This window comes from Cygnus olor, chromosome Z (genome assembly GCF_009769625.2).
Source record: "Cygnus olor isolate bCygOlo1 chromosome Z, bCygOlo1.pri.v2, whole genome shotgun sequence".
NCBI classification, from domain to species: Eukaryota; Metazoa; Chordata; class Aves; order Anseriformes; family Anatidae; genus Cygnus; species Cygnus olor.
This window is the reverse complement of record NC_049198.1, coordinates 35562698-35574971: the sequence shown is the minus strand read 5'-3', so window position 1 is coordinate 35574971 and position 12274 is coordinate 35562698. Positions and strand designations below refer to the sequence as shown.

The following is a 12274-nucleotide window of genomic DNA, read 5'->3' as shown; positions in this document are numbered from 1 at the left end:
AAAAATTTTTCCTTATTCTTTTGGTAATATGCCTCTCACCTGACACTGGGTTGTGCAGATGTGCTGGTGTGTCTTGACATGCTGCTTGACTTTGTAACTGTAAAATCAAGGAATGTCTTGAGTTGGAAGGGGCCTTAAAGATCATTTAGTCCCAACCTCTTTGCCCTGGGCAGGGATGCCACCCACTAGATCAGGTTAGCATCCAACTCATCGAGCCTGGCCTTGAACACCTCCAGGGATGGGTCATCCACAGCTTCTCGGGGCAACCTGTTCCAGTGCTTCACCACCCTCAGAGTGAAGAATTTCCTCATAACATCTAATCTAAATCTCGCCTCTTTCAGTTTATAAGACATTCCGCCTTGTCCTATCACTGTCTGTCCGAGCAAAATATTGTTCTCCATCCTTTTTATAAGACCTCTTTAAGTATTGAAAAGCTGTAATAAAGTCACCCTGGAGCCTTTTCTTCTCCAGGCTGAATATCCCCAGCTCTCTCAGCCTTTCTTCATAGAAGTGCTCTAGCCCTCTGATCATCTTCGTAGCCCTTCTCTGGACCTGCTGTAACAGATCAACATCCTTCGTGTGTTTGGGGCCCCAGAAATCTTTCATTCTTTCTGTTTCAGTGACTAAGACACTCTTGCACCATCTTCAAATAATGAAATACCAGAATTGTTACAGGAATAGTTAACCTTGAGACAAGAAAGATAGAAAACCCAGCTTTCCCTGTCAAAATTTTTTACAGATCTTATGAATATTCCTTCCGCAGGAGTTAAAGAACAGAAAACAAACAAACAAATGAACAAACAAAAAACAAAAACAAACAAACAAAACACAAAAACAAACAAACAAACAAAATAAAACAACTTGGAGGCAAAGTGGCAATTTAAGTCACTGCAGGCAGGAAGCTGGCTAGTCAAATCAAAACATGAGCTTTAATCTATGGCTGCTAAAGGCCTATTTTTTGCATAAACATTTTCCACAATATTTTAATTAGGGAATTGTGTATTTTGATGTAAATAATGTATCGTAATTAGCATTAAACAAACATGGACCCTCATGCATGTGAAGAAGGTGAGTGTGGGACTAACAATACACCAGCATACCAGGCTTTACACTCTGAGACTCTTCTGTAAATCTAGAGTAAATTTACTGGAATCAACAGAATGGAATATGGCTATACACGTGTGCAATATAACTACACTATATATCAAAGTGATGTTATTAGGAAAATCATAGAATGGTTTGGGTTGGAAGGGACCTTAAAGATCATCTCATTTCAACCCCCCTGCCATGGCCTGGGACATCTCCCACCAGACCAGGTTGCTCAAAGCCCTATCCAGCCTGGCCTTGAACACTTTCAGGGATGGGGCATCCACAGCTTCTCTGGGCAACCTGTTCCAGTGCCTCACCACCCTCATCATAAAGAATTCCTTTCTAATGGCTAATGTAAATCTCCCCTCTTCTAGTTTAAAGCCATTACACCTCTTGTCCTATCACTCCACTCCCTGACAAAGAGTCTCTCCCCAGCTTTCTTTTAGGCCCTCATTAGGTACTGGAAGGACTCTATAAGGTCTTCCTGGAGCCTTCTCTTCTCCAGGCTGAACAACCCCAACTCCCTCAGCCTGTCTTCATAGGAGAGAGAGGTTCCCCAGCCCTTTGATCATCTTCATAACCCGCCTCTGGACTCATTGTTAATAGATCTATGTCCTCCTTGTGCTGGGGGCCCCAGAGCTGAATGCAGAACTCCAGGTAAGGTCTCACAAGACCAGAGTAGATGGGGAGAATCACCTCCCTTGACCTTCTGGCCATGCTTCTTTTGATGCAGCTGAGAATGTGGCTGATTTTCCGGGCTGCATACGCGCACATTGCTGGCTCATTTTGAGCTTTTTGTCAACCAACACCCCCAGGTCCTTCTCCTCAGGCTGCTCTCAACCCATTGTCCACTCAGCCTGTATTTGTGCTTGGGATTGCTCCCAACTGAGTTGCAGGGCCTTGCACTTGACCTTGTTGAACTTCTTGAGGTTCGCAAAGGCTCACCTCTCAAGCCCGTCCATGTCCCTCTGGATGGCATCCCTTCCCTCCAGTGTGTTGACTGCACCACACATCTTGGTGTCATAGGCAAAATTTCTGAGAGTGCACCCAATCCCCCTGTCCATGTCACCGTCAAAGATGTTAACAGCGCCAGTCCCAATACTGACCCCTGCAGAACACCACTCATCACTGATCTCCACCTGGACACTGAGATGTTGACCGCAACTCTTTGAGTGCGACCATCCAGCCAATTCCTTACCCACCAAGTGGTCCATCCATCAAATCCATTTCTCTCCAAATTAGATACAAGGATATCACAGGAAAGACAGTGTCAAACGCTTTGCACAAGTCCACGTAGATGATGTCAGTTGTTTTTCCCCTATCCACCAATGCTGTAACCCCGTCACAGTGCCTGACAAATCTGGTGTCCTATCTTTCCTTAGTGAAGCTGTGTTGGCTGTCACCAATCACCTCCTTATTTTTCATATACCTTAGCAGAGCTTCCAGGAGGATCTGTCTCCATGATCTTGCCGGGCACAGAGGTGAGACTGACTGGCCTGTAGTTCCCGGGGACTTCCTTTTTTCCCTTTTTAAAAATAAGGTTTATGTTCCCGCTCTTCCAGTCAGTGGGAACTTCACTGGACTGCCACAGCTTCTCAGATATGATGGACAGTGGCTTAGCAACTACATCTGCTATTTCCCTCAGGATCCTTGGATGCATCTCGTCAGGTCCCATGGACTTGTACACTTTAAAGTTCCTTAACTGGTCTTGAACCTGATCTTTTCCCACAGTGCACAGTTCTTCCAATCCCTGCCTGGGGCTTGGGCCATGTGGCTGGAGACCTTGCTGGTAAAGGCTGAGGCCAAATTGTCATTGAGTACCTCAGCCTTCTCCATATCCCAAGTGACCGTGTCTCCCATTTCCTTCCGGAGAGGGTCCATATTTTCCGTAGTCTTCCTTTTATCACTGATGTACTTATAGAAACCTTTCTTTTTGCCCTTGATGTTCCTGGACAAATTTAATTCTAACAGGGCTTTGACTTTCTTTTTCTGATCCCTGGCTGCTCAGACAATGTCTCTGTATCCCTCCCGGGCTACCCGTCCTTGCTTCCACTCTAAGTAGGCCTCCTTCTTCTGTTTGAGTTTGTGCAGGAGCTCCTTGTTCATCCATACAGGCCTCCTGGTGTTTTTGCCTGACTTCCTCTTTGTTGGAATGCATCGCTCCTGAGCCTGGAGATAGTGATCCTTTTTGTTAACCAGCATTCTTGGGCTCTTTTTCCCTCCAGGGCTTTGTCCCACGGTACTCTACCAAGTAGCCCCCAAAGAGGGCAATTGGCTCTCTCAAAGTCCAGGGTAGTCAGCTTGCCGTGCTGCCTCCTCACTGCCCTCAGGATCCTAAACTGCACCATTTCATGGCCACTGTGGCCAAGGCTGCCCCTGAGTTTTGCATTCCCCACCAGCCCCTCCTTGTTGGTGAGAATGAGATCCAGCACAGCACTTCTCCTTTTCGTCTCCTGTATCACTTGGAGAAGGATGTTGTCATCAATGCATTCCTGGAACCTCCTGGGTTGCCTGTGCCCTGCTGTGCTGTCCCTCCAACAGATATCAGGGTGGTTGAAGTCCCCTATGAGGACCAGGGCTTGTAAACATGAGGCTGCTTCTCTCTGTCTGTGGAGGGCCTCATCTAATTGGTCTTCCTGATCAGGTGGCCTGTAGCAGACCCCCACTATATCACCTGTCCCTGCCCTTCCTTTAATTCTGACCCATAATCTCCCTGTCAGCTGTCTCTTGGAGGAAAAAAAAAAAAACAAGTGACTTTACTTGATACTTACCTAAACCAAAACCTGAACCCCTTGTATCTCGAAGACCAGATTCCTTTCATGGTATTAGTAGAAAAGAATTGCTTGCTTCTGGCTATGCAGTGCTTGTTCAAGTGGAGTGGTGAAATGTTGCCTACAGAAAGCCATTAGACTTCTAAAATTTTGCTTACACTGTAGGCTATAGTACAAGAAATAGCCAAATATCAGTAGCTGAGCTAGCTAGTTTTAGGTTACTGTGCCTATCTCTTGCACTCTAGCCAAAACAGCACTGAGCCCAGAGAAACTTAATTTATCTATTGGTCTTGTAGAGATAAGTCTTTCCTTCTAAAGGCAAGACTAGTCTCAAGTCACAATTTCATTACAAGTTCCAGAAGATTTGAGAATTTTGTTGGGAATGTTATACAAAAAACAAGCAGCTGCAGTTCCAACAGTGCTTCCACTCACACAAAGTTCTTACTCCAGATAGCTACTGTTACTCCTGGAGTTTAAGGTTGGCATCATATTTACTCCAAAGTTAGGCAGACCTTGCAGTTTGCAATACAAATCGCTAAACAGAATAAAGCCTGTTTCAATTTTTACTGTCAGATTAGTCTTTGCATTATTCAGAGCCACTAAGTGTTACTTTCTGAGTAACAGTTGGCAATAAATAGCACTCCCTAAACTCTCAGCAAAACAGAAACTGTCCAATCCAATTAAAATAAATTTAAGAAAAAATCAAATTTGAGGAAAACAAATGAAAAGCGGGAGGATAATTTGTCAGAGAACTTCACACTCTTCTTATTATTGTTGATTTTTATACAGCTATTCCCTCATGTTTGTCACTGCAGTATTTTTTTTTTCTTAAGAATTTTTAAAAAGTCTCTAACTTTAGATTTGCACATATGACAAATCATATATATACAGGAAGTTATTACAGTTGCAAATATTTTCCAGTTACTCACTAGCCAAGAGAAGCTGGAAAAAAAAGCAAGAATTAAAGAATTGCCTTTTAGCAAAACAATGGTAATCCACAGGCCAGGTGGAAAGGATATACAACATTAAATCTCACCTGGCTTGCTCTATCACAAAGATAGCATCTAGAACCAATCACAGGCCCAAAAGTACTTACATTCCAAATCTGAACATGCCTGAGCTCAGATCTAGATCCAAGCTCTGCAGCTGGTCTTTACAAAACAAATGTGCTGAATAGGAACCCACGTTCCCCATGCTTTGAGGAAGTCTGAACCTGTGTCTGAACCACATGTGTTAGTCCAGCTCCAGTTAAATTCTCATGCTTTCTCATGTACAGTTTGTGGCTTTACAGCATCACAACTTTTTTTTTTTTTTTTTTTTAATAGGTAGCAAGGCTTATAAAAACTCCACATCATGCAAAGACCTGGCTGATTTAATTATTTTTCATTTAAATCTCAGAACAGATATATTGAAAGAATTATGAATATACAGGAAGTTTTCCAGTGAACCTGAACTTATGAACTGTATATCATCTAAGTAAAGGCTTCACAGACATTTTTGCAAGGTAGGCTACATCTCAATGGAGGGACAGATTTATGGAGATCATATCCATCACTCTCAGCTGTAGGTACAATGCTGGCTGCCCTTCATTATAGCACAGATCAGTTCCTCACAAAAAACACCAGCATGTAGCATCCCTACAGCAAGTCTAGTAATGGACTACATGGGAAAAAAACCTGTGTGAAAGCATTTGATATTCTTTTAGATATTTTATTGTAGCACAGCACCCGGAAATTAGGACAGCCAGCACAACGTAACTGTCTCTCCAAAGAGCTCCAGTAATCACCCCACAGACTACAACATTCATCTAAATTTTATGATACTTGCAGCTTTCTATAGTATTGACTCAAATTTAAGGTTACAGCTCGGTGCTTCTGCTGATAGGTACTGCTGGAACTGTAATCTCTCTTGAAAATTGGAAATGCTTCATTAAATCAAAGCAGGAAGGAGTATCATAAATACAAATTTGACTAATTCCAAAGTAAATAAAATAAAAGAAAATATCTTTTAAAATGCTGGTATATGGTACAATTTTAACCAGCAGTGTCCACAAACCAAATATAATCTAATTTTCTTACAAAAATTTTAGATCACCTAATATAGCAGGGACGACACCCATGATAGAGTAAAGCAGTTCCAGTTAGCAACTGAAGCAGAAAATGAGACAGCTATTAAAGTACCCTGAAAGTAATTTACACTATATTAGCATACATTTACAGTTTCAATTGGAAAAATGAAAACCATTCTCCCAAATCATCTCATAGCTCAAGTGATCTAAGAATTCTGACATTGAGTGACATGGTATGATTCATCAGAACGTTATTTAGCTTTGTAGATGTATTTAGTAATTATGTTAGCATTTATGCATTAAATTTCTGGTATGTATTCTACAGACCACAAGATAGCAGAGGGCTTATTCTTAGAATCAGAAAATAAAGAGCTTTTTAAATGATCATTCTGACACACACAGGAACATTTTATAAAATGCAATAATTTGCCTTATTTATTAGTGCCAGGATTAGACAAGGCAGCATTTTTATCACCTCATAAGAGAAGCTAACATAAATTACTCCAACTATCTGATATAGAAGCAACCCAAAATCTAGAGTAGCTTTTCCATTGTAATTTTCACTCATAATGTTTAAAGAACCTTTTATTAATGTTATATCTGAAATACTTTAGATTCTCTTGCAATCTAAACCTCCAAGACAGCTGAGTTTGTGGTTGTAGCCTGAAACTAAGGGTCACAGTGAGATGCCTTGACAAAACTCCAAATCCAGTTGTGAAGCAGCAAAAGAACAGCAGACAAACTTTGATATCAACATTATATACAGCTGAAACCATAAACTAGAATTTTCACATATGTTGTATTTGATGTATCCCCTTTTTAGTGCTAGTCACTGTTGCTGTAATGTTTTTTTTGTTTCTTTGTTTGTTTTTCTATTATTTAACTTTAAGCTAACATGAATGAACATGCACCTATTCTGTCACATTTTGACAGACAGCAAACCCCTTGATTCTCGGTTCTTCAATGGATAATCTATGTGATCATAATGGGAAAATAGTAGTCCTTCATGAAATAATCCATTATATTTTGAACTTCATGAACTATGTCGTGAAAAATATTACACAGCATAAAATAGACCTAATTTTAGCTAATTTAGCCAGTTTATTGAACCTAATCTCCAAAATTACATTTTCAGAGGTTATATTACTGATTGACTGAGTCAAACTGCAATAAAACTAAGAGTCGATTACATGCATGTACTTTTATCACTTCTCTGCAATATGCAATGGCAGTGGGCTGAACAACCAAAGTAGTGAATCACTTCAGCTTACTTATCAAGCAGAGCTAGTGGAAAGGCTAATCCATACTGGTGGTTTGCTTTTGCATGCCATCAGCTGAAGGAAGAAAAGAAGGTATTTGAAAAGGGGAGAAAAAAGTATATTCCAACAAATAGCAGAACCAGTATGAAGAATCTATGCAAAGATAGATTCCTTAGAAATCCTCTCATGCATTCCCTCTTTTATTGCTGAGCGAAACTTGTCAGGAAGATGTTGACATTCTTTGGCTACTGACATATGGGTCAATATCTGAGATCATCATTCTTACATATAGGAAATCCAGTGTAAACTGCTGAACAGAGTGGAGGTTTTCCACCTGATGATTTCAGATGTTTACCCTTTAGCTCAGATTCAGTATCCATGGAACTTCATGTCCGGCTTAGCACTCTGCTGCATATATATTCACATAAACTGTTCTCTGCTTCATGCTTTAGCCTGAAACAGCAGCAGCAATAACAGGTAGGATTTATAAGTAGATTAAAACAAAAAACAAACCCACAGATTATTTATATATTATCTACTAAAATTATTCCCACTGTTCTTGGACATCCCACTTTTCTGCCATCTCTACCACCTTAACAGAAAGTGATGATGAATTTGGAATATGATCAAAAAAAATCACAATTGTATTCCTGCCAGGCCTAGAAACAGTAAAACAATTTAAATTCTACAGCAATACTTGTTAATATAAACAGTACAATTCCAGAACGCAGAATATTTTTTGGATCAGGATACGTGAATGTAGTGTAACTCATAATTTTCTTAAGATCTGAAAACACTCCAACAAAAGCAAATGAAATAAATTTAGCCTCACCTCTGTGCCTGGCAAGATTATGGAAAAGATCCTCTTAGAAGCAATGTCAAGGCATAAGCAAGACAAGGGTGTGATCCAAGACAACCAGAACGGCTTCACCAAGGGCAACTTGTGCCTGACCAAGCTGGTCACCTTCTCTGATGGAATGAATGCATCAGTCAACAAGGAAAGACTGACCAATATCATCTATATGGAGTTCTGTAAGGCCTTTGACATGATCCCACATGACATCCTTATCTCTAAATTGGAGAGAGATGGAATTAAAGGGTGAACCATTTAGTGGATAAGGAATTGGCTCAATGGCTGCACCCAGAGAGCTGTGGTCATTGGCTCTATGTCCAGATACAGGCTGGTGATGAGCGGTGTCCCTCAGGAGTCTGTCTTGGGACTGGTACTGTTTAATGTCTTTATCAGTGACATAGACAGTGGGATCTAGTGCACCCTCAGCAAGTTTGCAGATGACACCAAGCTGAGTGGTGTAGTCGATACAAGAGAAGGAAGGGATGCCATCCCAGAGGGACCTGGACAAGCTTGAGAATTGGTCTGCATGAACCTAAGGAAGTCCAACAAGTCCAGTGAAAGGTGCTGCACCTGGATCAGGACAATTCTAGACAAGAGTACAGACTGGAAGAACTCACTGAGAGCAGCTCTGCAAAGAAGGATTTGGGGGTTCTGGTGGATGAAAAGCCCAACATGAGCCAGCAGTGCTCACTTACAGCCCAGAAGGTCAACTGCATCCTGGGCTGCATCAACAGAGGGGTGGCCAGCAGGTGGAGGGAGGGGATTATGCCCCTCTGCTCTGCCCTTGTGCAACTCCTGTAGTGCTGCATCCAGGTCTGGGGCTCAAAAACCAAGAAAGATATGGGGGTCCAGAGGAGGGCTATGAAAATGATCAGAGGGCTGGAGCACCTCTCCTACGAAGAAAGGCTGAAAGAGCTGGGGATAGGGTGATGCAAAATACATTCCAAAATAGATGCTCCGGAGATGCATCAAGCACGGCGCTGCTTGCTGATTGAGGGAAGGGATTGTCCAGCTGTGGTCCCTTGGTATGCTCAGCCCAGAGCAGAGCAGGCTGAGGGGAGGCCTCATGGCAGCCTGCAGCTCCCTCACGAGGGGAGCACAGGAGCAGGTGCTGAGCTCTGCTCTCTGGGGACAGCGACAGGACCTGAGGGAATGGCATGGAGCTGGGACAGGGGAGGGTCAGGCTGGGTGTTAGGGAAAGGTTCTGCACCCAGAGGGTGGTCGGACACTGGGACAGGCTCCCCGGGGCAGTGGTCACAGCACCAAGCCTGCTGGAGTTCAAGAAGTGTTTGGACAATGCTCTCAGACACATGGTCTGATTTTTGGGTGGTACTGGGTGGAGCCTGGAGTTTGACTTGATCCTTGTGGGTCCCTTCCAACTCAATATACTCGATGGTTCTATGGTACTCTGTGTTCAGCCTGAAGAAGCGAAGGCTCCAGGAAGACCTCATTGTAGCCTTTCAATATTTAGAAGAACTTACAAAAAAGACAGAGAACAACTTTTTTACTCAGGCGGATAATGGTAGGACAAGGGGATATCTTGTTAAACTAAAAGAGGGGAGATTTAGATTAGATGTTATGAGGAAATTCTTCACTCAGAGGGTGGTGAAGCATGCCCCATCCCTGGAGGTGTTCAAGGCCAGGCTGGATAGAACTATGTGCAATCTGATCTAGTGGGTGGCGTCCCTGCCTATGTCAGGGGGGTTAGAATTAGATGATCTTTAATGTCCCTTCCAGCCCAAACCATCCTATGATTCTATGAAATTCACATGAATTTCAGATATCTAAAGAACTTTAACCATTTTTTTATTCTGTGTTTGCTTGAGTCAATACAGTTATTAAATACCTTTACTGACACACATAGAATCCAAAGCTTTCTATGATTCTCTGACATACTGGTATTTTCACTGCAGCTCTGCTGAGCCATAGACACCATAAAAATCTGAGGAAAAGAGCAACAACCATGTTCCAGCTTCTCTCCACATGCTCTGCCAATGCATTTCCAGTGCCCTGTAGCCAAATATCTAACAGCTAAGAAAATTCTGTTCTCTGTAGAAGCACAACAGTTGTTAGTTTGTCCCTCAAAAGAAACAGAAGTGTTTCTCCTCTCTACAGGTTTTGGCCAGCGGTGCTTCAGGACACTTCATGATGGAGAGTAGACAGATGAGGAGTATCTTTTTTCCTGAGCTTTGTATCAATAAACAGGTGGCGAAATTGAAGGGCAAAACATTCTGAAATGACAAAAATACTTCTTTTACCCAACATACAATTAGTCTGGGAGCTTCACTTTCACAAGTGCATCGAGGCAAACAGCAGTAAATTCAAAGGGAGTTTGTCAAAGGGAGTTATATAGAGTTATTGCCAACAAAGAGCATGAAGAATATCATGCTTTGAGTTTTAGCCCAGTCTTTACCTACTTATTATCAGAATGTCATCTTCCCGGGGCTGATTCTGCCACCCGAGTCAGCCAGTGCTCCTCACTTTGGTGCAGGATACCAGGATATGTAGTTGACTTGGGCTTACAGCTCCTGTCTCCTAATGTTACTGGCACATTTATTTATACCATTACCATACTAAATGTCCTTAGCGTAATCAGGACCAGTTATTGTAATGACATGATTTTTTAAACAGCCCCTATCCTCAAATGTTTACCATCTAAAATGCTAGAAAACAGAATTTCTTGCTAACACTTTCCATTCTTTCATCACAGCTGCAAAAGCCTAACACAAAACATGTTCCCAAAACAAACAACACAAGCACTAAGATAACTTTGGCAAACAAAAGCTGGAAATAAAACTGTTTTTCTTGAGTTAGCTGAGTACACTAATTGTGTTTAGGAATGGACAATTAGTCCTTGCATTTCTTCAAAGACAATGCACTAGGCTTTTTCTTTTCATTTAGTGCTCTGAAAGCCATCTCATACAGAACTAAAAGGCATAAGGCATTACAAACATCCATCCCAGGAGGAGAACTACTTAGGATTAATTTGTTCCAAAACATCTAAATATGTTGTCATTTTTTCATTTGCCAGAAGCGTGTAGTATCTTCCTTTATTCTGCTATGTAATTATACACAGTAAATACATGAGATAAACTGTACCAATCAAGAAATTGTCCTAAAGAGGTTGAATTTTTTTCTAGCCTTGCCAGATTTGAAATACTCATGCACACAGGCCTATTTTCAAACCTTCAAAGTTCGGATGACTTTCTCTCTCCTGCTCCCTCTCTGCCTTTTCCTTAGCAACATAAAATGCTTGCATAGCACACGCACACACGAAAAATTGGTTAAAATCACTATTTCATTAGCAACTTCATGCAGGAAAAAGGAAAAACTATCTGAATGGACCAAAATTTGCATTTGTTTTCTTAAGACAGGAGGTGTTGCTTATACACTGAATGGACAGTAGTTAGGTATTGTATGAAAAGCAAGAACTCTGTGATTTGTGAGCTTATTGACTATTCCACTGAGGTAGCTTCAGAGACCTGAACAGTACAAGAATCAGAGAGACAGATGGGGAGAGGCTGCCCAGAGGAGTTGTTTATGCCCACATGCTGCAGAACACTTATGCTACTCCTACCATGGAGCTCCAATACTCTTCCTCTGTAAAGACGGCTGAGGCAGAGGTGTAGCAAGCCCTTGTATTACAAAAATGCCCCAGATCTTCTGAAATGCCTGGCTTCATGCCTGCATTAAAGGAGCATGCACAAGATCACTTAGTTTCCTAAAACTGAAAAGGATACAGTGACTGCAAACAAGCTCCCACCTTTGCAATTCCCAAATTCAAGGCCGTTAAAGAACACCTATTTGCCATGGAGCGAACAAGAAATGAGAATTTGGCCCCAAGTTTAAAAACCAAAGTATTCTTCCCCGCCCCCCCCCCCCCCCCCCCCGCCATGGGAATGAAGTAGAAAAGTAGTGTCTTTCCACTAGTTGCAGTAGAAGATTTTGTCAATCTTTTCCCCTTCTAGTAGACAGTTGCATACTATCAGCCCAAGAATTCTTGGAACCAGGAGACCAAATTGTCCACAGATAGAGTTAAAATACACAATATTCTATTCTGACCTTATGATTATATGCTTTGTGCTGTTTCTTGCCCTCACTAAACAGCATTATGTTTTAAAACATCAGATGTAAAAACTAATTTGGAAAGTATTGTCACTATTTTATTATCATCACTTTTATAAGCACATGAAAGAAAATTACAAGAGAAATGTATGCAGAATGGAAAATTTTA

The 12274-nt window shown here is 41.6% G+C and overlaps 1 protein-coding gene across 5 annotated transcripts in view; it reads right to left on the bottom strand.

Moving 5' to 3' along the window:
• ADAMTSL1 (ADAMTS like 1) overlaps window positions 1–12274 on the bottom strand; it is a 476605-nt gene that overhangs the window by 171066 nt on the left and 293265 nt on the right. The window lies entirely within an intron of this gene.